Source organism: Sturnus vulgaris, chromosome 13 (assembly GCF_052056855.1).
Source record: "Sturnus vulgaris isolate bStuVul1 chromosome 13, bStuVul1.hap1, whole genome shotgun sequence".
NCBI classification, from domain to species: Eukaryota; Metazoa; Chordata; class Aves; order Passeriformes; family Sturnidae; genus Sturnus; species Sturnus vulgaris.
This window is the reverse complement of record NC_142255.1, coordinates 13,701,022-13,728,988: the sequence shown is the minus strand read 5'-3', so window position 1 is coordinate 13,728,988 and position 27,967 is coordinate 13,701,022. Positions and strand designations below refer to the sequence as shown.

The following is a 27,967-nucleotide window of genomic DNA, read 5'->3' as shown; positions in this document are numbered from 1 at the left end:
CAACAATTATTAGGAAATTTTCTTTAAGATGCCATTACATTCTTGCTTCTGAGATCTATTTCTTCACAGCAATCAGTTTTAAGAGTCACAATTTAATTTAGATGACAGGTCCAGGGGAGTGAGACATGGGCAAATCTGAGGCTTAAAGTTAGAATAAAAGAGAAATCGAATGGAATTGGGTTTTACATTCTGTCTTTCACAGTGGGCATATTGTTATTCACATTTATCACCATCTATAAAAGATGCAAGAAGAGGAGGGAAAAAGCAGGAAATGAAATGCCAAAAAAATAACTGTCTTTAAATGATGAGCAGCTGAAGAAAGCCAGAGAATTCAGACTGGAAAGGACACCCTGAGATAAAGCCCTGAATGCTGGATTTGTTAAAGGGAGAGATGAGCTGGAAGACATAAAGATTGATGTGGGAATTTACAAAACTCTTCACGGTGAGAACTCAACTAATTCTTAACTCCCTTAATCTGCAGACCTAATTATCTTCACCCCATCAAAAAGTGCTCCACAACAAGCAAAAAAAGCCCAGAAAGCTGCTCACCATAACATTACCTTTCCCTTCCTACTAGTGTTTAATAGCAGAGTGCTCTGTTGAGATTTCCCAGCACTAAGAATCCATTACTTTTAACTCAATATGCCACAGTACTTTATGAGCACACTCACTAGCACTGTAAATAATTGAAAATAAGTGATACTTGTTAAAATAAATGAACAAAGTATATTTTGTAATGCAGTACCTTTGATTTTTTTTATTATGTTTGATTGCTAATTTGCAGAATTCTCTACTCTCAAATACATCTCTTAGTCATTAGTGGATCTTGTTCTGATCTATTTCATGAATAGAAATGACTACATGGATTTGATATCAGTAGAACAGGGGATTCCTCAGCTCTAGAATACGTCAGTTAAATAAGAGGAAAGGACAGGAGCTGCTGCTGTTATATAGTTTAGGAATTTTCCCTGCTTGTTCCCCATCCTACTGAAGCAGGAGTGCTCTGTAAGTGGAGGCAACAGGAGGAAAAGGGGGTTGGAAAAATTGAAAGTCAAAGATATTTATTTTACATGAAATGTAAATTTAATATAAACCAAATTTTTTCTGGGTTTAGTTTTCATAAGGGTTGAATGAAAAAACCATTAAATTAGTTTCTTTTTTTCTGAGTAAAGGAGTAACAGGCTGTTCCTTCTCTGTATCAGTGACTCCATCACTGTCTATTCAAGACACACTAGGGTGAATGCCACCAGCCTGGTCCCACCATCCACACTGGCCAAAAGATAACAGATAACACCACCTCAAGCAAATTATATCAGGAACCATTTTATGGCTGCACCAGTAACCACCCCAGAGCCTGAGGAACCTCTGGGCATCCTGACCCAGCAGAGCACTGCACAAGCAGGCACCAGGCTACAGCCAGCAGCTCCTTGCTGGGACAAGGGTTCTGCATGTATTGACTCGGTTGCTTAATGAGGGTGGCTTTTCTTTTTTGTGGCTGCATTTACATCCAATGGTGATTGCTGCTCACCTTCTACATGCACATGTCTTCCTTCTGTTTCAAAAGATGCTCATTATTTTTGAGCCTTATCTTGCTTGCTGGTATCAATCGGGAATGCTTTGCCCTGTACAAATTATGAGAATTACACTTGAAAGGGAATTCAGCAGAGCAGGAGATCCATTTCCCTGCCCCAAGGCAGGGTGAACTGTCCCCCTGTCATCCCTCACAGATGTTTGTCCCATTTAATACTACCAGAGGCAGGGACTCTACTGAGTTCCTGGTGTTCTGCTCTCTTCATCATTTGAAAGTTTTTCCTAATATCTCTTCTGAGACTTTCATGCAATTTATTCTCGCTTTACTTACCCCACTAACTGAAAGCGGAGGACAGATTACGCCTGTCTGAGTGGCTTTTTAATGCTATTCAAAACTTAAGTTCCCCAGTGAATTTTCTCTTCTCTTAGCTGAACGATCCCAGGCTGTTCAGTCTTTGCTTGCAGGTCGTGTTTCAGTCATTTGATCTTCCTGCTTTTCTTTGGTCTCTCTCCAACAACTCTGCCTGTCCCTTGAAGTGTGCATTAAAACCTCACAACGATTGCCTAGGAAAGCCTCCAACACACCAGGTTTCATTGCTGCTTAAAAGAGACTGAACTCATGGCCTAGGATTTCTACTTTCCTAGGATTTTAATTTCCACATTTCCAGCAAGCAGGTACAATGAAACAGTCTATGCAGCACTTGGTCTGGCCACTTGCAATTGCTTGTTGTTCAGTCAGAATAAAAGTTGGCTACACTCACTCAAGCCAAATTCTCAACTAGCTGGAGCAGAATTTATTGAGGACTCCAGGATTTGACCCTCTGTCTCAGATCATGTGCATGACCTCAAGATGTACCAGAAAACAGTTTGTTAGCTAAGCCATCTCTGCATTTTTTTAAATAATGGACTAGTTAAAAGTGAAAGAAGTCTAGCAGTGTGTCAAATAATTTTTCCCTATGCATGAATTTGTATCAGCCATATGGAAGGGAAGAGGCGTAGGGCAGCAAATTTCCATATAAAGCCTTTTCAGCATGATAACAAGTATTCAAAATTCCTTTTGCAGGCAGAATCTAAAAGGTTAAACGTGCCAGTAGAGCTGCCACTGTCACCCTCCCCAGTTTTCGCCCCAAAACAGCTCATTTTTTTCGACAAAGCCAATTATCTGAAAATGACAGGAAATGATTAGTCATGTTAATTAAAAATAATTTTCTTTTCCACTCCTAAAAAGGTCAGAACGTCAGCTGTATGGAAAATTGAGCCTTCATGCACTTTCATTTGATTTCCCATTCAAAGTCTAATTAGTTACAATTTGTTGTTAAAAGAGATCATTTTTTTGATAAAGCCAACATTTTTTATCCTCTCCCTAGTCATTATGAGGTTGATATTATTATTATTGTACTATATGTGTATATGATTTCATCACACAGGCTTATCAAAACAGCCTTATATAATGGGCACAGAGGGAAAAGACAGGGTGGAACTGGTGAATAATTTGCAGTTATTTCTAACCAACAAGAACTTAAGCAACGCAAGGCAGTTGCACCAAAGGCCTCACAGTCAGAGGGTTTTGTTTCACCATCTCTAACTAAAAGAAAAAAGAAGATTTTGAAAATACCATTAGGGCTGTCCCTGATGTTGGGTTTCAAGGCTCCAAAATGCAGAGCCAAGAGAAGAAAGAGAGAGGATAAAGCAGCAGCAGAGAATGGTGGAAAAGGTTCATTTTAATTTCTCTCATAGAAGAGCCAGGGAATTTCCTGGGCTGACTGACCAGCTCTGCCATTTGCACTTCCACTCACCTCATGCTGGGTGGGCTCACTGGTGGCTTTGTCTCCTGCATGCAGTTCACACAACCTGGCTGTTCCCAAATTTTATGTGATGATGAGATGAATTCAGTGAAAAATATATTCTTCTGTCTTCCATGGGGAGTAACCTTAAAATGTTTCTTCTTTTTTTTTTCCCCCTTTCAAGGAAAGACTAGTGGCTAATACACAGAAAATCATGCTGGAGGATGAGCACTCAAAAGTTGTTTATGTGCAAACTCTACACGAAGAGACAATGCTGACAGGAGTGAACAATTACAACATCATCCATAACATATTGGCACACTCTCTAGACTCACAGAGACTTCCTGACAGGCTCTGAGTGATAAATAGCATTTTGGGGAAGTCCTCAATAGGAGAATTGATTAATTTAAAGGTTTCCAGTCTCAACTTGGCTCATACTGGAACTAGTGCTCTGACCCTTTCTGGTCCCCTTGAGGTAGGTTATTCCCAAAGAAAATTGCTTTTTCTTTTAATGAGAATTTGTGCTTCCACATCTCCTCCCACCTCCTCTGGGCGTGGTGAACCTGGGGAACAAATAGAAGTGTTATTACTGAAAATAACAGCTTAGAGCAGTTTCAGACTAACTCCCAGTGACTTAATAGAGCCCGTCAACATGGAAAGACCATTGAGCAGCACAAGTCAAATGAGAAACCACTTAGCAGCCCAGTAGTGTGGGAGATTAAAATGCTTCTTTGCAGAATATAAAGGTCAGTGAGGCAGTAAACTCCTTAAAGGGACAGACAAAACCTTTCATGCATGAAGGACCAGGATATGTGTCAGCCACATGTATCAATAATCCCTTCCAAAGGAAAATATATGAATCATTTTAATTTGGGGACTTGATGGCACATGGAGGCAGAAACAATGCTGTGGTCAGTCACAGACTGCCCAGATGGGATGGGAGCCCTCAGACAGAGTTATGCCTAATTTTCTACACCCTGCTATGAACCCACTTCTGACACCTGAGGGTGTCATGCCATGAGACACCAACTCACCCTGCCCCACTTCTCCTGCCATCCAGGCTCAGCCTCCTAAATGGGATTGCTCAGTGAGTGGACACACAACAACGTGTGTGTGCTAACATCCATCCTAAAGAGTTTTAAATGGCACTTGTCATCCAGATATTTGAGTGAATCTGTGCTGCTCGCTAGCAACAGTGGCCTTGTCATCCTGTATGAGCCCTCTTAGCAAACTGAAGTGCTGTCCAAAGACTTCCTTCTACCAATGATCAGTGTTACCTTTCTATTCATGCAAATAGGAAAAAAATAATGGCAAAAGCCACAAATGAAGCATTGAGGGGTTAGTTTTGATGTCATGCCAGGCAGTGGTGGCATGTGAATAAATCCACCAGAGTGGAAGAGTGAGGTGGGAGCACCTGATGTGCTCATAAGTAGAAACATGGAGGCAAAGAGAGGTGGACAGTATTTTGTAAAGGTGAACTCGCCTCTCCTTTAGACCTCTATGAATTCAAAACCATAGTACTAGTGGGCATAGAAAGCTGTAGCACAGCTATCCTCTTGCCTCTGTTTTCCAGTTCCATTTCCTCTGCATATTATTGGTGATAATAATAACAATAACAATACCCAGCTCTTAAAGCTTTTCCAGAAAAAGCTGATGTCTCTAAGCCTGCTGCCAGCAGGCATGGAACAGCTTGCTATGAGAAAATGCTGATTCTGAAAATCTGAGTGTTTCAAGGGACAGTTTCAATTTCATCTGACTTTTATTTAACATTCTTCTTGTGTAAGGTTGAAGCACTTTGTTTCAGCCTCATTGTGTTGGCTCTCATATGAGTTATGTTATTCACCAAAAAAGGTTGCAATGGGGCAATTTACAAAAGTAGTTTAAGAAGGAAAATTTCATTTAATGAGAAATTTCAAAATACTGGGGTCCTTCTTCAGAAATCACTCTCTTTTCTTCTGAATTTTCTCTGTAAAGAAGGGAAACTGAAAAGTTTGGGAAGCACTGGCTGGCAACCAGAAGCTGCATAAAGATAGTGATTTTGAGCATGAATTCAACCTACTCTAAAGGCCACAAAAATGGGGGTGGGGAAAGTAAACTGAAATTCCTGTAAAACACAGGAATCAACTTGCCTAAGGAGAAGCCTACAACTGTGTTTTTTTTAACATCTTTTTCACAAGTCCAGGAGCCTTTTAGAACTGGCTCAGGGTTTCTCAGCAGCTTGGGCAATGCCACTCCAGACAGCACAGATAGGACCTCAGAAGGAATACAGAAGAGAAAGTGTAATCAAAAATAATGCCCAGAGCAGGGCTCTGGGTCTCTCTCCGTGGGAGGTGCAGCCATACAAACTTCCCAGAGTTGTGCAGTTGGGAAAACAAACCACTTTGCTCCCTGGAAAACGCTACAACACCCAGTGTCATCCCTGAAGGTACTGCCACCAGGACACAGTTATTAAATGCAGGCAGGCTTACATCTGTACCACTGGCCTGCTCTGCATGCCTTTAAGCATCACTTCATCTCTGCCTTCTCATCACCTTCTGGTTTTGTCCAATTTAGCTCTTCCTGAGGGCAAGAACTCCAGGTGGCTCTTTAGTGTCTAACACAACCTTGGTTAGTGCTTTTAGGCAGGAATATGTTACAGATAATAAACCTGAGTGCTGAGATGATGAAAATAGCCTGGGGTTTTCATTCAACACTACATTCAACATGAGCATATATGAGATCAGATCTTGCATTATCCTAATCTTTGCAATGGGTTTCGTGGCACCAGGAACTCAATGAAAACCATAAAACCAAGCCACGATGCACTGCTGCCTGCATCCACCTGATTTTGACTTGGATGTTAAACCACGTGGAAACTGCACACTCACTATAGATACATTAGGGAGGCAAAACAGAAAAATAACATTTCAAGGAAATGGTAAATGGGAAAAAGGCTTCTGAATTTTTTAATAACACATGCTCTGATTGCAGGGTTTGCTGGGGATCTTGTTTATAGTCCTGCAGCAAATAAAGTGCTCTGAAATAAAAGCTGTTTGGTCCTTTCAAGCTAACAGCCCTTTGTTCACAGCACATTACTGGAACAATTTTTAAATAATGACTTAATTATTTTTTTTATTCCTTGAAAGATGCTTTTTTGCAGTCAGAGGCTGGCTCTTTGTTTTCCTGGTCTGCACTCTGATTCATTAGTGCTACTTGCATCCAACTTGTAGAGGTTTATTTGTTCAGCTGAAATGGAACATTAACATTTTAAGAGAATGATGCATAGCTTTTAGAAATAATATTCTCTCTGTCCTATTCTGCTGATGCTCTCTTAGAAAGTGTAGAAAGCCACATTCTCTCACTCCAAAATGATGAGTTTATTATTAACAGTCATCACTTGGGACATGATTTTCTATTTTTCCCCCCCACTTTTTCTAATAAAAACACTTTTTTCTGCATGCACTTACTGGACTGAAAAGCTAAGACTGGCAGTTTTGTTCAGGATCAAGGAAAAGGCAAGCAGGACACAAACTTTTGTCACCTCACTCCTGGAGCCTTTCTAAAGGCAAGTCAGGGTCCCCCTGCTCTTCTGCCTGTGCATGCATCCATGGGCTGGGGCAGCCACCTGTGGCCAGGTCTGATCCCCAACACCTGGGTGTCAGCAGTCACTGCAACTCTGCAACACCTGAGTGGGAGTTAAGCATCAAACCACTCTAAGATAATGCCCCACTGAGGGAAGAGTAAGTCCTGAATTATTATTTGCAAAATGCTGCATTTAAAGGGTGTTAAGGCTGTAAAATCAGGTAATTGTAAATTAAGCCATGCCATAGTTGCAATTTCCTACACATTTTCAAGTGTAAGCACTGTGACATTCCACCTGCTTCTCTTTCTCTGTTTGTAGCTTGGCTAGAAGAAGGTTTGTAAAATATGGGGAAAACCTTATATTTCTGATAAGGAGGATCTCCCCACCGGCATAGTACATTCCTGTACCTGTCTGCAGAGTCTGTGGATATAGAGTTTTCCCATAAAGTTCCTGCTGGGATTTCTTAAAATCAGTAAAACAAAGAATTTCTACCTCTTCAGGTACTAGAAAATGACAGGACGACATGAAAAGTAGAAGTAATAAATAAATAGAAAATAAATAAATAAATAAATAAATAGCACGACCCAAAATGAAAACGGCAAACTCATCTGGCATGAAATGAGGCACCAAAACATTTTGTCATAAAATAATAGTTTAGGAGGCCATTGCAGTACCTACTTATGCCTTTTTAGCATCAATATTTACCAAAATTAAGTATTTCTATATCATCTTGCAGGAACAAATTTCCATTTTGCTCATCCTGAAGTGCTCTCAAAGCTGGGAAATCTGCTGGCAGTGTCAAAAACTCATCTCCTGCCCACACCTGTGCTGTAGCTGTGCTACCCTAAGGCAAATTATGTGGTCCAAAGGTGTTCACATCCATCTTCCATCTGCCAGGTACTGGCTTTCCCTCTTCCAGCTTCCCACCCCTGAACACATGGTTACATCTGCCAGGGTTAATTTTTGCAGCATCTTGAACTCTTTGATGCCAGGAATTGCAAGAGAGGAGGCAGGAGGCTGTGGCTGAATAGTCAGAGCTGGTAAAACGTGGGGCAGTTCGGGTGTGAGACTTGAACCTGTGAGCGGGGCTGACACTCATCAGCTTCACTCCCTGAGCTGCCAGCATGAGCCTACACGTTCTTGGGTAAACCACACGTATTTTTTTTCTGGGAAATCTCTCCCTTAGCACTTAGGTCATGGGGTATTATCCATCTGACTTTGGATCTGGAAAAAATGTGGCTGTGTTTTCTAATATAATGGGCACGGATATACGTTGGCTGTTCTGTGACTGCGCTTCACACCCTGCAGTCACAGCTGATCATATTTTTAAATAAAACAATATAAGGGTCGTGCTCTAGATTTGAGAACGATCTGGGGTAGGAGGAGGAGCATGGCATCATTTGTGTGAGCAAATGTAGTATTTAAATATGTGCTCATTCCGAGTGGTTCAACAGCAAACTAAATTGACTGCACCAGCTACCTGGCAACAAAGGGACACTGAAGCTTCACTGAGACCAGATTTGTCAGATTGGACAGATTCAGGCAGAGTAACAGGAATAAAAATGTGATTCTCATGAATTTCCTGGTTTTTATTAGCTCATGTCATACACAGTCCTGGTATCAAGTGAATCTACATTTGTATTTATTATCATCTATTTGGGTGACCGAGACTAGAAATTAATAATAACAGTAACAGGAATAGCACAGCTTTCTGAGCTGGAAAATATCTGCCACTGATTAAACTGCAAATCCAAATAATTGATATTAATTACATGAAGTTTTTAGCAATAATCTGCACAAAAGAACTCTGAAATTAGAGGATTAGAAACTAGAGATAATACTCAGCAGCTGGTTCAGAGGCATTATGCAAGCACATAGTTGACATGAACCCAAGGAGTATGATTCACAGAGCTCTTCATTTGCCTTTTCTGATCTTAAACTGGCATTTGCAGAAGTAAGATGCCCAAGCTGCCAGAGAAGGGATTACTTGGTCCCTAGCATGTTAAAAATAAAATAATTTTAAATGTCTGTCTTTGAAAAAGCAAGCATTCATGGAAGATTTTTAGTAACAAGATCTTATTCCAATATTTTGAACACTCTTTTCAACTCCCAGTTTGTAATCTCTCAGGGCAGTGTATGCACAATGACACACCTTTCCATGGAGATGTGGGCAGGCAGTGAGTTCACATGTCATGGACATAGCTTGGACCTTAAAATCAGCAACAATTATATATGTATATATATATTTACTCCCTGTAAAGACACTGAATTTGCTACAGCTGTGGCAGTGAGAACCTGGTGGATAGATGTCAGGAACCAGCTGAGCATCTGGCCCCTCATTGTATTTTAAATGATACACATTTATAACTGTAAAGCAGACAGACAAGCGATACTGTCTAACATCACCATCACTAATAGCTCTAATAGCTCATGTATCCACAGCCTGCCTCATCCTGTCCTAGCTCAAAGCAATTTTGAGACAATGGGCCCAGCTCTTCTCAGATAGATATAAATGAGATGTATGGAAGAGGCACAATTCCCCCTGCACTAGTCCAACAATGCTGATTCCCCTTCCAGGCTGAACTACTCTCTAGCTGTACTCCAGAGAGGAAAATGTCATGTAGAAAACCAGTGGAATTTTTCTATTTCTTTTTAAGTCATTACTTGTTCCTTAGAAAACATTTCAACACTTCGTCTTTAATTGTTATTTTTGTGGTGCAGCCTTTTTAAGGAAAAGAATCCTGAAATATGGAAATATGCAGCCCAAGCCTATGCAAATCCAACATCTGCTAAGCCTTCCTTGTGAGGGTGCAGTTCTCCTTGAAGTCAACATGAGAACAGCCTTTATCAGAACCACAGAATGGTTTGGGTTGAAAGGGACTTTTAGAGGTCATTTAGTCCAGTCCCCAGTGAACAGAGACATCTTCACCTAGAAGGGCCCATCCAACCTTGCTTTGAATGTTTCCAGGGATGGGCATCCACCAGTTCCCTGGGCATCCTGTGCCAGTGTTTCACCACCCTCGATGTAAACAATTTCTTCCTTATATATAGTCTAAATCTACTCTCTTTTAGTGTAAAGCCATGATTCCCTGTCCTATCACAACAGGCCCTCCTAAAAAGCCTGTCCCTCTTCCTGTGGGGAAGGTCCCAGATGCAAGGCAGTGTGAGCACATCTGTACCAAGTACCTGGGAAGGCAGCCTTGACACTTTTGATTTTGAAAGTCCCATTACTGCTTTTAAAGGGAGGAGTGTGCAGGCCTTGGGTTTGCCAACTGCTATAAATCTTGTGTTTTTCCAGCATCCAGCTCAGTATCTTTTGGGGTCCAGAAAGGGATACACCAGTGCATCCTTTTCTCCTTGGGCTGAGTGATGGGACGCTGGAATTGGCATCTTCCCAGTGAAACAAATGTCTAAAAATGCTCCTCTGGAAGGGAAAGGGAGGAAAGAGAAAAGGGGCTGAAGTAATAAGCACTGGGAACCCATGATATGACATGTTTTGGCTCTTCCCAAACCTAATGCAGTTTTTATATATAGACATAAAAGACCACATTTTCTGACTCCCCTCAAATAATTACCTGATAAACCCCCACTTTTGGAGTTGGTCCGAGCCATCCATTACACCACTGCCATGAACTTTATTTCATACCACACCAGGGAGGAGACAGAGCAGTTGGAGTGCTCAGACACTGCATGTAATAACTGGCCATAAAAATCAATGTAAAATTTAATGCAAAAGGTCTGTGGGCACCCAACCATTGGAGTCCAGTGATAAGGCAGATGGAGAGCACCACTGTGCTTTCCAGCAAGTGCTACATTTTCTTTAATGTTCCTGAATTATAAATGCTGTTGCTGTTTTGTCCATCTACATACTATTAAAATGTGCTGCAACCATGACATTTATGTCTCTGGGTGGTTTTTGGTTGCAGTTTCCTGGACTCAGGATGTGTTTTGTATTCTGTATGGGTCCCATCACAGGACCTGGGAGGGGGAGCAGGAATATCTTCCCACTGTTTTCTCTGGAGCAACCTGATTGAGATGCAGCCAGTAGTCCTGCTGTGCCCTACTCTCCATGGGAGGGACTGGGAACAGAGTTGCTGCTCTCTGTGTGTGCCTGACCCAGCCAGTCCTAAAGAACATTTACATGCAAGCTCAGTGTCATTGGTGTCACACAGCTGGTCTTCAATGAACTTTTGGTGCTCAGATGAATAATTTTATTTTAAATAACAGCTCTCGTCAAACAGAGGATCCTACCCAACTCACTGGCTCCTTCACAGCATTCAGACGAGAAAGTAGCACAGGATCTACCTGAAATATTAGAAAAGGAAAAATAATAGAAAATAGTCGAGGGCCATTGACCTTTGCTTCCAGTCTGACGTGAACAGGCAGTGGGGTTGAAGTCCCAACAAAGGGACATGTTTCTTGAGTTCCTGTCTGTCCTTGTCACTCAGCATACAACTTTTCTCGTGCATTCCCACAGGGATGAAGAAATGAAGAAGGATATTGTTTGGCTGTTATCAATTTTAGCATGCAGATATTAAGAACTGAGACCAGTTCTTAACCAGTTCTTAACCAGTGAATGAGAAATCGTTGCTGCTCTGATGTACCTATAAAGGCAAAGAAACAGAAGCCCTGCTTTGGTTGTAATGCTAAGAATTACAATGTTCCTAACGATTTTAGCAATGGACTTGTTTCAAACATCAGTAATCTGTAGTATGAGCTACTCTATTAGATTCCTTTTGGATATACAGCTGCAGTGGCTGTGCATGAAGTATATTAAGTCTGGGGCATTTTCTCTTTATTCTGGGAGCTGGTATTGATTTTACCCTAATGGATACTTGGGTCCAACATATGATGAAAAGTTATTTAGAAGAGAAAGAGAAAGGAATTCTTAACTCCTCACACTTGTGATTCAAAACATCTCCTTTTAGGTATCTCTGCAAAATTCCAAGGGAAATAAAATGGCCAGAAGAATGGAGAACATTGCAGGCAGTCTGGAAGGAGCTGAAAAAGGATTTTGTGAAGCCATTTTACAATGCAGCTAAAGTGTTCTGAAGTATTTATTAAAGCAAACAATTATGCTATTCTGTACTGTTTAAGATTATTATAGGACTTGTATTAGACGAGTAATTGCCTCTGGATGAGCATATGGCTTCGTCTGGTGGTTAAAAAAAAAGAGTATTTCCACAGGCTAATGATTTCTGTGTAAGAACTGGACGGCAGTGATTCAGAGAATGCAATAGCTGATTCTGCAGGCACAATCTGAAAATGATTAGCTATAAGTCTGTCTTAAATGAAAATGTGTGAGATACACAAGAGCATTTTCTCTGATATGTCACAGGTACTAATGCACATGTGTATCAATGTCACCTGTGCACATGTGCATTGACAGAGAGCACCTTTCCTGCAGGTGCACACAGCTACCAAGTTTTGCCCACAGTACCCAAGCAAAATGATAAATTCTGCACCATCTGCCCACCTTAGTGCATCCTGCTGGTGCTGCTTGGGAAAAAAAAAACAAAAGAAGGAGAAAGTTTCAGTAAATTCTGCCTGGCTGTAATATTGTTTTGCACTCTGAGGTAGGCTGAGGCCTCTTTGAAGATTCCCCTGGAATCACAAGATTAGTTCAGACCAACTCATTTGACTTATGTAGAGCTCAGAAGAGATATTTGATATTCTCACAAATGCTCATTCCATCAATTGGAAATCTTTGGAGTGCCAGGACTGTTTATATTGAATCAAGCTGCCACAGTTCTGTTTAAAACAGAACGTGGTTTCCTTCTGTTGCTTCATGATTTATTAGCAGGTAAAGAATTGGTTAAGCTGGGAAGCCAGTTGAGTGGTAAGGAAGGGGTGGATAAAGGCCAGCATCTGGTGCCAGTGGTGTTAGAACTCCCTTCTGAGGGGTTTAAAACAGGATTTAACAGCTGGAGACACTGAGCCTGGAGCTATGTGACAGAATAAGCAAATGACATTCTCATTTCACAGAATGGTAAGGGAGCTGACTGGGTTGCTGGTTATCACACCTACAGGGTAGTAGTAAGGTTAGAGCAGTGTGTGGAGAGCAACCTACAGCCTCATCCAAGAGCTCCCTGGATGGATCATCAGAGAGGGAGGAAGGGAGCAGCAAGGAGAAGGAGCAGAGAATGACAAACAAAGTGAAGCTGTCTAAGTTCCTAAATTGTGCTTGGCTCCAAGTGCCATGGCTATCTGGAGGACACCATGTGACAGGTACATCAGGGTCACTGCCTCGAAGAGGCTGGAGTGATGAAAACTTGCTGGAGGGCTGCAGATAGAGGGAAGTGCTGGGAAGGAAGCCAGCACCTCAGGCACTGGGGAGCTGGAGACTGTCCAAGTGACGTGGACGGTGAGAGCCAGCGGGTGTCCTGTTCATGGGGCTATTTGTCACACTAAACTAGATTATCAGGAAATAAAAGTCCAGCCTACATGTTTATAAATCCTTCCACATCCCAGCCACAGGGCTCTGGATGTGATGTGCAGGTAGCTGGCTGTGAGGTTTCTGAGTCATGACAAATGGGGCTCTATTCCCCAGCTGGGAAGGGGAAAGCAGTGTGGGGGTCGAACTCTCCTTGCAGCTGAGCTCTTCCTTGTGCATCCCTCCCCCTTCTTCCTCCATTTGGCTGCAGTGTTTCATTTACAGGAACCTGCAGGAGCCAAGGCTGTTCATCTCTGCCGCTGAGCCTTCCTCCCACTGCAGGCACTGCCACACACGTAGGCAAAGGACCATTGTCACCATCAGCTACTGTTGGTAGCATGAAGAACAGTTTAACAGGCTGCACTGAATACAATCACCTCAAGCCATGCTGAACTTGCAGTTTCCAGTGTTAAATCAGCGTGGAAACACCCAATCCTGTTTTTATTTTCACAGTGAGGGTTTGAAGCTGGAATAGAAAGGTCCAGGTAATTCTGGCAGTCTTGTGCTCTGGCATTGCTTCTGTGGGCCCAAGACCCTCAGCTCAGAGTGTTCCTCTGCAGGCATCTCTGGGGAGCACTCTAAGGAGCCAGAGCAAAAACAAACCTGCAAGACAAAGCCATCTTTGCATCTGTGGTTCTGTTCCTTAGATAAAACTAGGACTGGGACACAGGCATAGCCAGGAAACAACAGAAAAATGGGCATAAGTCAGGGAAAGGCACTTCTTGCTGATGGGTGAGGGCTTTGCTCTTGTTCCTATGTCCTACCAATGGCCTCTTGCATCTGCTGAAAACAAATTAAAATTTAAATTTTGTGTAAAAACCAACTGAGTTCTGCCAGACCTTGCGAGCAGGAAGTGACAGGCTGGTGTGAGCAGAGGGACTATGCATCTTGAGTAATGAACTTAATTCATTACTCTGCAAAACAGCCTCCAGAGTCACATGGGGACAGAAAACTCAGTGATGAATCAGGCCCAGCATTTGCTGCAAATTTAGATTGCTGTCTAGTTGGCAAATAGCTCTGAAACCAGTCCCCATGCTGCCTAAGTACCTTCATTACTCTTAAGTGCTATATTTATTCAATAATTCGGACCAATCATTTTCAGGTTCATTAGTCCCAATTGTTCTTTTTTCTCATGGTTTGATTTGTTTCCGAAACCTCATGGTTTTAGTTTTCCTCCAAAACTGAGAGTACTAGGTAGAAAAGTGCTAATAACAAGAAACACACTGCCTGGAAAGTTGGGGGTTTTTTGTTTTTTTTAACTGAATAATGACCTGAACAAAAGCTCATTAAACTCTAGGGGTTTTGGAACATTTTCTGGATGCACCAGAGCAATCTGAGTATTGGGGGAAAGCAAAACTAGAAATCTAAGATCAACTTAAGGTAATTCATTCTCTCAAGACCACTTTAGATTATATTTGGCAGTCTTGAAATTTAACTTTCAGCTGCATTTGTTAAACATGGATATTAATAACTCCTGAGGCCACAGTCTTGTCCTCCAGGGCTAGTGGTCCTCTCCACTGGTTTTCCATGTTTCATCCTGCTAGATTCACTTCCAAACCCTGACTTGAGGCACCACAGATAGTTTGATCAAGGCAAAGGAGAACCAAGATGGCAGAGTACCAGCTCAGAGTGGCAAAATGGGTAGAAATTTATCAGAAGGAAGAAAAGATTGAAATGAAGCTGCCAATGATGCAGTTTCCATGACAACTGCCCTTCCACCTACAGTTTTAACCCACTTTTCCAGGCAGCCATTCCAGGAAGTGCAGGAAACCATACAACAGCTGCACATATCCTATTTCTAACACATCTCCTGATTAAAATAATTATTCTGTATATAGAGATTTCTCTGAATGGCAGTGGCTGGAGGTTTTGGATAGCCTGGGGGAGGTGATTTCTCCCAGTTCTAGATGCTTTCTGAAATAGCACGTGTGGATGCAAAACCTAGCATTTGCTGGAGGTAGAGTGAAGAAAGCACATCCCACAGCCATTGCAATGGGATATATCCTGTTGTCCCTACAGAACTCTATGTCCTGTGTGTGTCACCCTGTTGCGTCTATTCAAAACTGTTCTTGTCTGTGCCACAGCCTCTAAGCTACACGTGCTGAGACCTTATTTTAGCAGGAGTAGCATATTAGTGGCACCATATATTAGTGACTGGCTTCTTTTTTCCTCTGCCTTCACTCAGAGTCAGAATTGAAAGCACAAGAGATGGATTTTCCTGTTCGGACTTGGATGCTTATTAATTTTTATCTAAAGTACAGAGAGTTCCACAGCACCTCTAGCTAAGAAGCTAAAAGCAAGAAAAATTTTGGTCAGTCTAGCTAGTTACAAGGTCTTTTAAAGCCTAGTTTATCTAATTAAAAACTAACATCTATATTATTTATACTTTTGACCCAATGACCAAACACGTGTGACCCGCACTGCAGTACTTTTTATCTAACCAAAAACTACTACCTAAAACTAAGAAGAAGAAGGAACAAGAGGAAGAGGAGCCACTGCCCAAGAGCCTCCATCTTGTCCCATACCTATTACTATATTCTAAAACTCTAAATTCCAAGCCCCTTACCATATGATATTACACACTTCTATTCTTACTACATACTAGTGATTCTAACTCTATCACTCAAATTTGGAAGCCTTCTCCAAGGTCTCAAATCAAAAGCAGTGTTCTTTTGGGGGATCAGTGCCAGAAAGCACAGAAAGTTCAAAACTCCCAGGCCTCAGGGTCCCAACAGTAGGACCAGGTTTAAAGCCAGAGCACACGACTTGCCTGTCACACTCCATGTCCAACATTTGTGAAGATCGATGACAGCCCCAGAGCCACCCTCACCTTCAAATCCTCCTCTCACAAGTGTGAACTGATGAGGCATTTTGTAGGTGAATCATTCCTGTAATCCTGGTGAGACCACATGGTGATGGCAACACTATGGATTCTGTGTGGGGATTATGTGGACTGACATCAGAAGACAGTGAGCCACCTTTGTAGACCTGAGGGTGTTGTCTCTCATTGTCATCTCTGTTATTGTTACCTCTGCTCTGGTTTCTAAAGGCCCCTGCAAAGATCCATGTTCCCTTCTGCTAAATAATGTGACAGGATGCAACAGAGATTATAGCTAAGAGCTTGCAATTTACACCAACGCAGTAGAAAAGACTTGAGGGAAAGTAAAGTTTTTGACAGGTAGAGAAGTAAGAAATAGGGAAATAAAATGGTTTTCTTAATGTCAGGCACGAAGTCTGTGGCCAGAGTGAGTCCAGATTCCTGAGTCCCACCCAGGCCTTTTGTCAGCATGATGGCTCTTCCTTCCCTGCACTCCCAGGCTGTCACTCTCATTTGTCCTATAGAAATATTGAGATAGCTCTGGCAGATGCATTACCTAAAGGGGAACCTGTCTGAAATTATCCCTTCTTCCCTCCAAGGAGTGCCAAGGGAAATCTACATTTCTACACAGTAACTATGTTAACAGCTTAATTCCAAAGGAAGCAGATAACAGGAAGATAATAGTGTGGGAATGGGCAAGTAAATAAAAGAATATTTCTCTCCAATAAACCTCAATTCTCTGGGAATTATTTTTTAAAGACTTACAAAGAAGTCTGCCAGAACAGGTAATGGCTATACTTAAGGGAGAGTCAATTGTCCTGAAAGACTTCATGTACTATAGTTACAGTGCTAGAAACAGGGATTTAGCCAATGTGGGGGGATCTCTGGGTGACAGCATCTCTACCAAGGACTTCAGGACAAACTCTGGCACTTCTTAGCACTTAATAGCTAAACAGGAAGAGCCAGATTATGAGTTCTTGAATTTTCTGTCTTAACACAAACTCACATTAGTTCCAGTGTCTTCGAGAGTCCAGAGGGACTGAGAAACCTGACTCTACAATCCAGTTGAATGATTTTGAAATAAAACATCTCCCTTTCTCAGAGATCACTTGTGTGGGTACTTAGTGTGTAGTGATAGTGGATATTAGGATAACACCACGTTTCCAGCTGGGTTGGTCCGAGTTCTGGCTTCCCAGGGATAAGCAGGGCTGTGTGAGGAATGTCAGGTTTGACTGAAATGAGTAATGAAAGAGGAGGTTTGTGGGGAGGGAATGCCAGAGGTAGGACAGTGCCTGTGTAAGGTCATGGATAAGGGAAATTCTGGGTGCATTTTTGTTCAGCTGTGTCTGAGATAGAGGTGTGGAGGACAACTTCTGAGTGAATGTCACTCCACCGAGTGTTATTTGCCAAGTACAATGCAGAGAGAAGGAAAACTTATCTTGCATTTTCCAGTGTCCCCATTTCATAAATATGATGCATTAATATTCATTATACCACATACATTATCATTTTGGAAGGAGATTACTGGGGATTCACTATTTTCTCTCCATCATATTTTCCAATTAGGATCCCCTCTTTTGCAAATAATAAGCTTTTTGTTGCCAGAGGCTTTGCAGCAAAGTTCCAGTCACAGCATTGGCATTCTGTTCAGCCTTCCTTTCAGAAAGAAGTGCAAATTGAAGAACAATTATATTTTTAATGACAGGTTAATCTTGCTGCACTAAATATGATTAGAGAATCACCTGGCTAGTGTCAGAGAATACAAGAGCTGGTAGGAATCGTTTCAAAAAAACTCTAGGGAGATGGGTAAGGAAGACAAATTCACCACTGAGTCAACAGAGGCCGATCAGACAAACTGAAAAGACTTTGGAATTCTTGGAGGAGAGACAAGAGGATAAGACAAGAGTGGAACAGCAAAGAAAAAGGAGTAATCTGAGTCCTTGTTCCCCTCAAAATGAAAAAAATCTTTTGGCTCTGTGGTTGTCTCATATATACAAAAGCAAACAAGGTTTTTTTAGCATCAATTGGAGATGGGTCTCTGCTGAGCTGTGCCAGGCAAGGGAAGACCAGGACTTCACTTTTTGACCTCACTTGCCTCAGTACTTCCTCTGTACTTGAATTCCTTCCTTTAGGCTCCTTTGTGGAGTAGAGACAAACCCAAACACTGTCCTTTTTCAAAGGGGGAAGAAATGGTGAGGAAAAATGCAAAAAGACTTTCAGATGCTTAAGTGCCATGAGGCTGAACACTAAATAATGCTTTGGATAAACACTGAGATCCCACATCCAGACACTCTGTGGCTGGATCTGTGCAGCCAGCAGCACATCACCTTTCTGGAGAGTGCATTACAAGCAAAGAGAACCAGGGGAGAATGGAATTCTACTCAAAAGGTACAGGAACATCAGCAAACCTTTCCCCATTCCTGGTCCTCCACTGCTTCTCCTCCCTGTCCCCCACCACAAGACTTTTTGCCTCATTCATGTGTGGCAGGAGGTGTCTCCAGGTGAATCTGCCTCGAGGCCAAGCAGGCAGGTGATGCCTATGGTCCTTCTTGCCCACCAGACCAGATGCTCCAACCTCCTCAACTGCAACTGGCCTGACTATGGATTTCACCTTCCATTAGTACAAATGTGTAAAGAAAAATAACAACAACAACAACAAAACCCCCCCACACACAACAAAACACAAGAAATACAAATTTAGCCAGCTCTATAAGAGGCTAAGTATTCCCTACACACACATACACATGCTAGTAAAACAGCCCTTTAAAGTTGTTGGTGTTGTCAGTTACAAGAGCAGCATTTAACATTTAATGGTTGTTTTTGGTCAGAGCTGTTACGTTTCATTGTTTGCTAGATTTGTTCTTTAAATTTGCTTGGCTCTGTGCCATGCAATTCTTCCAGTTTTGTTTTATGTTGTGCTTGGAGTTGAAGGATTTTTTATATTTTTCCCCCTCTTTGAAGACACATTAGGAAAGTATTTTCATTTTTTCTGGCCCAGTGCATTGTCTTGACATTTCTGATATTTATCTAGAGGGCACAGGTGTCCCCTTACAAGACCTGTTGGAGTTCCCATTTGTTCTCATTCTCCTCCTAGTTGAGAGTCACCAATTGAAGCAGGCATAAGAAAGTTTTGGGTTAATTATATTGGGAAGAAGTTTACAGAAAAAGTCATACCTGGACTGCTGATGCCGTAGCTCTTACAGAAGTCTAAAAGTAAAGAGACAGAAATAAAATTGTCTGTACTTACTTTCCATTATAATAGGCTGGATTAGCTGTTCAATTAAAAGAAATACAAAGCAAGGAAATCCTGCTGTGCATCTTGACCTTTTTTATAAACTGGTGCTCATTCCTATTAATTGACTCATTATTTGCCAGGTCTGTTTTGATCAAAAATTCAGGGAGTGAGAGGTTTTCACAAGTGTTTGTCAGACTGTAATTTAGAAATTGTGACTGGTCATCAAAGCCACATGGTCCTGTGGTCTCCATGGTTCTTATTCCTGATTCCTGTGGGATCAAAATCTTTGTGGCAAGGTTTTAAAGGCAGGGCAATGTAATTAACTCTTTGGGTTCATTTGCAGCTGAGAACACAAAAAACCATATTCCCATCCCAGCAGTCTGCAGTGGGCACCCAGCAGAGTGACCCTGGCCACAAACTTCACCTCCCTGTATATTGAGTGTCTTTTCTCTACCTAGCCAGATACTTTTCCATCTAAACTGTATTGACCTATAGGGTTTTGAGCTCAATTTCCACTCCTATTACATGTTTCCTGGCATGTTTATAGTGCTTCTAATTAATTATTTCTGATTGCCTGTTTTTCTCCCTCTTTTTTTTTTTTTTGTGCCTTTGTTTCTTGTTTCTCTCCCAGCCTTGGTAACAAGATGTTGTATCTCTTGAGGCTATGAGGGTAAAAGTCTATTAATAAATAATTAAGTGATGAGGCTCCAGCAGTGTGGAGTCACGTCTTGCCATCACATGGCTGTAGTCTCCATGGCGACTCACCGGTGAGGACTGAAGGGATCACTTTGAGAGGAGGCAAGATGAGGTTATACAGGGCAAAAATATGAGGAGTTAAATTATGTTTTAAAATATTAAAGCACTGTTGCACTGGCTAGTTCCCTAAATAACCTGGAAAGATGGAAATCTATTACCCCTGTTGTGCCAGCATCTCCTCTTTCTGTCTGCCGCTGTTCCATGGGTTTTTTCTGGCCCAGAGCCTTCAGCACTGAGGCTTTGCACTCTCTAAATGGTCCTATCTGCCCAACAGCACTTTCCCTGTCCCCATTGCCCCACTGACCTTGCTAATCCACAGCAATCCTGCTGCTGAAATGAGCAATCTCCATCCCCATGAGGAGGGTGACTGATCTCTGAGAATGGTGAGCACTGAATAATTTTTCATGTGTCAACAAGTCAAACCTTAAGGCCTGAATTCCAGAGGTTCCCACTTCTGTGCTGCTCTGTGTACTCCTTCCCTATCACAACAGCCTGTCACCTTTCCCTGGAGCTGCCCTGCAACCTGCCTTTCTGCAAAATTCACACCTGCTCCTCATTAGGGCAAGATTTTGAGAAGCTTTTGCTGTGCTTTTCTGGCCAGACTTGGAGGCAGTTTCATGCACTGGCACATGAAGTAGCCCTTCTATTTTTTCCCATCACATAATCCACCCCTAAGTATAGCAAAGACATTTCTTGCCCATTCAAGAGAGCAGTTTTCAGAGGAAAAGTGGTTAGCTCAGCAGTTCCAGCATCTGTAAAAGTGTGTCCTTGTGCAGCAGCAGGATCTGAAACCCCCTTTGTCTGTTACCAGCTTTCCATCTGTGTTAGCAGCTACACTCTCCACAAGCATCCTGATCCCAAACTCCCACCTCTCCAACAACATTTCATGGGAACATGAGAAACATAAAGCTTCCTGTAATGCCAAGGATGTAAATCACACTAATTATCTCCCAGACTTCAGAAACATCCTGGGCTTTCATTTCCTCTGCAAACTTCTGGAGCATTTACATTAACTTTTGGCAGGTAAATTGTAGGGGGCCCAAGCCATCCATCACATAAAACTGCCTTGAAAACACATCAAATTCAGAGTCCTGACAGGCAGATAAGTTTCTTCTGTGAAGGAATGAAAGTTTTGATGTCACAGATCTCTTTTCCTCACATGATATTTAAGGCCAGGATCCTCCTTTCCACACACACTGACAGCAGCCAGGATTTGCCAACTGCTCAGTGTCCACAGCCCCACATGGACACAAGCCTGGTGACAACCCTGTCAGCCTGCTGTTATTTTTGGTTTTCTTTAAGCTTCTAGGAGAGGATCTGCTTGACAAAAGGTGGTTCTGGCCTTGTAGAACTGAAATCTGCTGCAAATTGGGTCTTGATGAAGCAAACAGCCCACGGTTCACCTTAGGAGTGGGTCTGTTCCACTTGGTTACCACCAAATTTCTGAGAAAGTCTTTGAAATAGAAAAATCTTTTCCATTCCCCTTCACTGGCCTGTTTTCTCCTTTTTTTTTTTTTTTTTTCCTGGCAGATGCTAAAATGGAGGTGAAAGATGGTTTAAGTGAGGTTATCAGAGGGATAAAACAATATTTGAAGCAGATTCAGACCTGTTTTCCTGCTCTTCTCCTGTAGCCACTGCCCAGGTTTTTGGAAATTGTTTCCCTGCCCTTTTCACCTTTACATTTCTCTCCTCCCAACAGATTGAAGCCAGAGCAGAAGAGCAGAGTGGATTAATTGGTGTTTTTCTTCAGAAATCTAGCATCCTATCTTTGCTTTCACACTTCTTGATATTCACCATCACCAGTGGAAAATAAAGGGAAATAATCTGAAATTCAGAGCTTGGTAGGTAAAATAAAGAATAACAAGAATAACTATGACAGTTATGCTGATTCTGAGGGTAAAGATTTTCCTTTTCCTTTTTTTCTTTTTTTTTTTTTTTTTCTTTTTCAGGACTGCCTATGGATTCTAGCACAGACTAGGGATTTAAAATCCTTCATCTATTTTTAAGTGATGTTGGCAACCTAATTTTGATTCAATATTTCCATGATGCTGAAGGAAAAAAAGAGGAAAAGAATAATTACGAAAAACAAAATAAGCAGAAATTGTTTCAGTGAGGTGTTTTGATCACCCCCATGAGCTGTTTTCTTGCTGCGTTGTGCGTGACTGAAAATCAGAAAGTGAATCTGCCTATTACCAAATGGGAAGCTGACCAAACTCGTTTCATCAGACTGCAGCAAAAATAGTGAGCAAGGGAAAAATAAACGTAGGTGATTAGAATTATTTCCATTCTGACAAAGAGACTTCATGAATGATACAGGAAAAGCTTCCTGAAAAAGAAATTAAAAACCCAAATTAAAGTTCTCTGAACGGGGGGAAGTTGAACAGGTTCCCACCTGTGGTGTCACAGTGAACGAATGGCCTTTGGAGCTCCATCTCTCCCCTGAACCATAACCTGGCCTTTCTTTATGCTGCTGCTTGCTTTTGGAGTAAATTTCTACCCTGAACAAGGAGTTGAATAAACAAATTACTGCCTGTGCTTGTGTGTTCATTAGAGAAAAAAAAAAACAACCCACACTGATTACTTGGCAGGCTGATATTTCATAATATCACAAAGGGTTTTGAGAGATGAACAGCTAAAGCAAACCCTCCGTGAAAACCAATATCTCCACCTGTGGGAAATGCAAAGATAACAGGCAATTGTGACTAAAAATGAAATTACTACAAGGGAAAAAGATTCACTTTCCTTCATATGCATAAAAATCATGAAAAGACGTTTTCATCCTAAGCAAAGAAGGCCTGAAGCTGGGTTTTATTCTGCATTTAGAACCAATAATAATCTTTCATCTATTATACGTCTTCCTGAAAAAAATTTATTCTTCTTCATCTCACCTAGAAGGTTCTCCACTTCTAGTCAATTATTTAAGCAGATGCAAAGAAATAAGATAAAGTAAATATTTGACTTTGAGCCCTTATAAATCCTGTTTTCTCTTTTTTCTTCCTGCCATTCAAGATAGAATTTCTACTGCAATCTGAGTGTGTACAAGAGAGTCTACTTAGTTGGGTTTTTTTTAAGAAATATTCTATGTTTTAACCACTGGCAAAATTTACGAGAAGCACAAGAGCATCCAATGCAGAAGGAAGGAAGACCCATCCTGCACATTGTGGGATGGTTGGAGCTGGTAAAACCCTACATAAAGCTTAGAAAAACTCCTTCTCTTTCACACTGCATTTATGATTTCATCCCTTGACCTGGCTGCTGATTGCTCTTACTTTGAGTAGAGAAGTTCAGCCTCCTCTCAGAGGGTCAATTTTTTGATTTTCCCAATCAACGACCAAAATATTCACATGCAGGACCCCACACCTGGGGCAAGGAGAGCTTCAGGAGTGATGTGCAATGATTGCTGCTCTGCTGGGTTCCTCTGCTGCAGGGTGAGGGGCTGTCCCTTGAGAAGGAGCCACAGAAGATAAATCTGCTTGTGATCCACAAGGAGCTGAAGAGCCACAGTGTGGCTGTGGTCACTTTGGCCACCTGCTCACTCCTGTGTATTACCCTTTCCACTTCAGCCTCTCACTGGTGGCTCCAAACCCTTGGACTGCATTTAGGATCATTGGCAGCAAATCTAAATTATCCTCTGCTTCACCCAATCTCCATTCACACCCAGCCTTGGAACTGCAGAGTTATCCTTGGGAAAGAAGCCCAGACTTAGTACAGAGATGATCCAAAGAAGCACAGAGGAGTCAAATTTCAGGATTATTTACTAATTTTGGGTTGGTGACTGTAAATCATTAATTTTCCAGTCAGATCTCTGCAGGTAGATCCACTGCACTGTACACATTCCCAATGGCTTAGAGGGAAATTGCATGGGAGTGTGGAGCCATCTCCATGACCCTAGGTCTCACATGGAAGGCTCTCTTGCATTATCTTTTTGCTTCATCTCCTCCAAATTGAACAGTCTAACCTCCAAAAACAGCGTTCTGGCCTTCTGTCTTCAAGCCAATGTACAATGTTGACCTCCTGTGACTGTTCCATGAGTGGAGTCAGCTAAGGAACATCTCTTTAAGGTCAAGTGAGCAGAGGACATGATTTGGCAAAAGGGACAAGGACTCAGTGCTGCACAGACATTGTCACAGAGAGCATTGCTCCTGCACAAGAGAGACAGAGAGTGCTTCAGCATTCCTGAAAAGCCTCTCTGTTAAAAGGAAAATGGCTTAAGAAGGGAGACTTGCTCAAATCTGTCACTGAAACAAATACAGAGAATGAAACTATTGAAAATTGTGTCAGTTCTTCCACTTGGGGTTTTCAGCGTGAGGCTGAGCTCCACCAAAGGTGAGGATGTGTGTGAATGATCCAGTGGCTGGGGTCAGCTCTCCAAGGCTTCCTCAGGATATTCCAGGGTCAGCAATGGCCACAGCAAAGAGGACAGTGAGATCAGGTGAATTACAAGAAGAACAAATGTTCCAGCCTACTTTTCAGGCATTGTGTTAGCTTGGGCAGTAGGTACAGCTCAGCAAAACCCTGTGACCACACCTCTGGTGGGTTGTGAATAACAGATTATCATCGTTTTACAGCGGCTACAAATCATGGCTGTGCCACTGCATCTAGTGGGAAAACACAGCTGCTTTCTGAGCAAATAACAGCCCATTGATAGGCAGCCCTCTGACTCAGGAGAGGTTTGACAGTGTATAAAGCCTTTCAGCAAGGAAACTGCTGTAAATCTTTCCCAGGCAGGCTGAAGTATCTGAAGAAATACTTACACCTCACTGATCACTGAACCTCAGATTTGTGATAAGACAGAAATCACTGCTGTCTGATCCACTAACCTGTGAGATATGAATCAGAGAGTCTATGCCCTGTCCAGAGTCGACAAGATGTATCAACATAACAAAAAACATCATCAGTCTGACACCTCTGCTGTCAGCCTCCAGAGGAAAAAAAAGGATGGTGGAAACCAGACTGTCTCCTCTGGTTCCTCCAGAGCAAAGCTGGGCTTTGCTGGCAAGATAAGGAAACCCTTGCTACTAATACCCCACAGAACTGGAAATCTTTCATGACAATGCTGAAAGAAAATTACATACTAGCTGATTTTAGTACATCGTCTCGATCAGAGAAGTGTTTTTCACAAAATCAGTCAAACTGTTTCTTCCTTTGCCACCATTAGCCCCAGCTGGTGAAGTTGTAAAGCTTGAAGAATACATAATAAAAGATACAAAACACCCTCCCCAGGATAAGATCTTTAAATATATAGCAGCTTTCAATTCACCTTTCACATCTGAAACAGTGCATGCAACTACACAAAGCAAACCCAGCCCTTTCTGGTGTGTTTTGAGAGAAATTTTCACCCACACTTAAAGATACTGCACGGTACCATGTTTGCCCAGGGCCCCTGATGTTGTTACTGCCCTGACAGACACTGACACCTCTCTGACCTCATGCACACAGAAACACCTCTATGACAACACTTTATCTCAGAGGTGCTGCACATTCACACATACACACAGACACACAAAATTATATCAGCCATTTAAGTAATCATTGCCCAGCTGTCTTTTAAAATGCCTCTTTCGTCTTTTTGTAACCAAAGGCTTTAATATTCAAATGTTCACGAGAACCAGCTTTATTAAAATTAGGGCTTGGGGAAATGGTTTCAAAAAGGAGCAACGAATATTACCCAACCATTTAAAAGATGCTAATTAATGGAGTTCTGCAGCCCAGGGAGGCCATTTGAGGGAGCAGAGATTCTTCTGCTAGACAGATTTGTAACTTAGCACTTCGAGTGGCAGAGGCGCAAAGAAGAGCCGAGTGAAATAAAATGCAAGTAGGTTAAGAAGAACAATCCTCCAGGTATTATGAGGACTCGAGCGTTTAGTTCTGTGCCAGTGATTTGAGTTGTCTGCCCACAAGCTCTATGCATGAAGATTTTTTTTTTCCTGGCCCTGACACAGAGCAGAGTTTGTGGCTCTTCCCTGCTGGATGTGCATTGTGCTGGGAACAAGAGATGTATCCCACAGCTGAGCTGTGCTGCAGGAGGCACTGAGGGATGCATCTCGAGATAAATCTAATCCTGGGGTAGATGGGCATGTTCACACACAAGTGCACAAGGAAAGGGTTTTCTACTGGGATAGCAGGGAGACACCAGAATGGTCAGAGCTTTCTGTGTAGGCTTTTTTACGATTATTTCACCTGAGTGTGTAAAATCAGGGGCATCTCAGCACAACCCCACTTTCCCACTCCCTTAGATGCTGACAGACACTTCTCTCGGCAGAATAAATCCATGTTTATATCTGTACCACTGAGCATACTAATGTCCTAATTTTTTCTCTCTGTCTCCTACTCCCCACTCCCTTTTTGTTCTTGTGTCTTGTGCACAGATATAATCCTGGGTCAAGAACTGAAAATATTCCATGGACTAGACAAATAGATTCTTTTGGTGGGCCTTTTGTGTAGATATCTATTCCAGCTCCACTGTAGAAAAGACATCTCTGCAGTCTGACAGTGATTTGTAGCTGGATCTTTTTCACGGATGCAGTTCTTGATGGGTCACTTGCTGTAAAAGAGCCAGGGTGGACCAGTGGTTTGAAACCTATGATCCAAGAAGGAAACTAAAAGGCAGCAAGAGGGACAGATGGCAGGAAAAGCCTCCTCTCCAGCCTACACCAGCATGCAGGTGTCTGGGGAGGAAGGAGCATTGCATTCCAGAAGCACAACCGGCCTCCACAGCTGTTGGTGAACTGGATGAAGAAGGAAGAATTTGCTGACCCTGTTCTGTTTTAATTCTTCTGTATTTAATCCATCACTAGGATCTCAAAGTTCCAAGTCAGGCCTGTTCAGCAAGTAGATGAGAGAAGTTATCTGTATGCAGTTTCTTCCAGATGGGAGCTGTGTCCCTGTCCTCATTACCCTACTTATTTTCTCCCACTATCCTGCTTTTTTGCAGAGCCACTGGAATAGGTGGCATTCCAGGTACACAGTAAATAAAACCTTCCTTGTCACCTCCTGCACTCAACCAATGCTTGGGTTCCCTCCTTGCCTGGCTTAGCCCTCCAGGGTGACACTAATCCTGCTGTATATCTATTGTACATTACAATTTCTGTAATGGGGTTTAGACAGACATCCTGCCCTGTCTACAGGATGACTCCAGCCTCTGATATCCAACCCAAATATCTGGAGAAAATCAGGGCAAGGCCACCAACATAGAGCAATCCAGTCAAAGTCTAGTGGAAGGTGTCCCTTCCCATGCAAGAGGCATTAGAACAAGATGATGTTTAAGGAACCCTTCCAACCCAAATAATTCTGACTTCACAAATCTATAGCAGCCCACAAATGGGGCTCAGAGGTGCTCATCCCTCGCAGCTGAGACTGTCACTGCCTTAATAAAGTCATTTGTGATTAATTTTCCATTTTCAAGCTTTCATGTTCTCTCTTTTTTCATCCCCGAACCAAATACTGATGGTTCAAGGAAAGTTCCCTACATTTTCCTGGGTGTTCTTTGGAAGCCTCCAGAGTGCCATTTGCTGGGAGGGACACCCCAAACGAGTGCAGGGCAAAGGCCATTTAAGTCTATAATAATCCTTTAACATTTGTGAAGAGGCTGAAATCTGGACATTTCAATTGTGCAGCTGAGGCCTCTCTGTAAGGGAGGGATAATATTTAAATTGTCTTGTGTCTGGATTAAGGTTAGATACTTGGCCTCATTTTGAACATGAGTCTGCCCTGTGGCTGGTTGCCTCCTTGTGCTGGTGGAATTGAGGCTGCAGATCTCCCCTGAGCTCAGTGAATCTGTTTGCACTCCATTTATCTGCACAGGGAGTGGTGAACCACTGCTGCCTCCCCCTGACACACCTGGGCTAGA

The 27,967-nt window shown here is 42.2% G+C and overlaps 2 long non-coding RNA genes across 2 annotated transcripts in view; one reads left to right on the top strand and one right to left on the bottom strand.

The window, feature by feature from the left end:
• LOC148222259 (uncharacterized) overlaps positions 1-27,967 on the bottom strand; it is a 60,924-nt gene that overhangs the window by 29,198 nt on the left and 3,759 nt on the right. The gene's annotated exons all lie outside the window — the stretch shown is intronic.
• Positions 118-27,947, top strand: LOC148222260 (uncharacterized). Its single transcript, XR_015806543.1, has 3 exons — positions 118-442; positions 21,818-21,959; positions 22,068-27,947. It is a non-coding gene; the product is annotated as an uncharacterized LOC148222260 (long non-coding RNA).